A 1,659-nucleotide genomic window follows, 5' to 3' on the forward strand; every position below is an offset into this window, starting at 1 on the left:
GTACACAAAGCACCAATCAAATTGTGATGCTCAATTTATCCTCCCTTCACTCCGGTTTTTAGATCCCCTTCCACTGCTAGCCATAAGTTGATCGATCCCTGTTGGTGTAACAAGAGGCAGAAAGAGAAAGAAAAAAAGAGAAGATGAAGAGGATGACAACAGTTCCTTCAGGATTCTCTCAACAACTGAACTATGATGTATTATAATTATAGTTGACTTTCATCCTGACTTATATAGACTTCTAATATAATAACAGGAGTCAATAACTAATACTAATAATGGGAGTCAATAATACTATTAATTCCAATAGTAATATATTAATAAGAGTTTGTAGTAATAGTAATATTAATGATGATTTGTTAATGGACAATTAATTATTAATGGGAACAGTTCAATTCCTTATCACAGCATTTCAAAGCAGGTAGATCTGCCTTATCACCCTGCACATATCACACACATCCTGGGTCTCCACCATGTATATATAGCCAATGTATGATATATGTTATATCAAGTCTATGTTATATAGACAAGTTTATGTTCTATAGACTTATAATTAATGTTTGATTACTTACGATGAGAAAGCAGATACTGAACGCAAGGCAGGTGATTATGTGCCCTCCCTGCCTCTTTCCCCGCGGCGGCGGGGGCAGGGAAATGCCCACCTCCTGGTTCTAGCTCCTCCCTAGGTCCCTCTATTCCCATGGAGAAGAAATATATACCCATCTGCATTAGATGCAACCGTTACTGACCTTGCATTACTTCCTCCTCCTGCTTGCTGGCCCCAAGTACTGCTGAGGTTTTTCTTCAGTGTACTATTTGAATTATGGAGCCTTTCTTCACAGGCTTTGGCCCAAGCATCAGCTCAAGTTTGGTAAGAGTTGCACAAGTTCTGCAGATTCATTTATTATTCTAGCCCTCCTCCTGGTTGCTGGTCCTGTTTGCTAATGAATGTATTATGGAATTGTAATTAGAGGATTGTTGCAGGCCACAAATGTAGAGGCCTTCTTCTTGGTTGCTGGCAAAGACTTCCAGCAAATTCCCTCCTGGGGTCCAGGTAGCAGGACCAAGCCTGTGGGCTCTTTGCCCCATCTGCCCACCTCTGCGTTGCACCCTTGTAACTTTTGAATTGTTGCTGGCCACAAAGGAAGTTGTGCTCCTGAGTGTGACCACTGCAGTGGCAGAAACTGAGGCTTCTTCACTGGCTTTGGCCCAAGCATCAGCTCAATTTGTACAAGCTCTGCAGGCCCACTTCATATAGTCTTCTCGCCCTCCTCCTGACTACTGGCCATGTCTTCTGACACCCACCCACCACTCTGTCTCCTGGAGGTTTCTGTCTCCTTGAGTTTCTTCTGACTTGCGAAAGGAAGGAAGACTTTAAATAAATAGGATAACAGAAAGTAGAAACTAGAAAGCCTCCCCCCCTGACCTGAGGGGATCCCTCCCTCAGCTTTGTGGCCAGCAAAGATTTCAAAGTTACAATGCAACAGAGAGTAGCATGGCCTGACTCCACCAGCCAGCTGTGTCAGGCTATTCATCTCCACCTGCAGGGGCCCCTAGGGGACCATACCTGGGGGCCCCCCCCTTGACCCAGATGTCTTCCTGCTGGGACATGTTCAGTAATCAGGAGTGGGGTGCAGGATGCCCACCTCCCTCTCCCCC

The sequence above is a fragment of the Gavialis gangeticus genome, unplaced genomic scaffold (assembly GCF_001723915.1).
Source record: "Gavialis gangeticus isolate Ggan-Ray unplaced genomic scaffold, GavGan_comp1, whole genome shotgun sequence".
NCBI lineage: Eukaryota > Metazoa > Chordata > Crocodylia > Gavialidae > Gavialis > Gavialis gangeticus.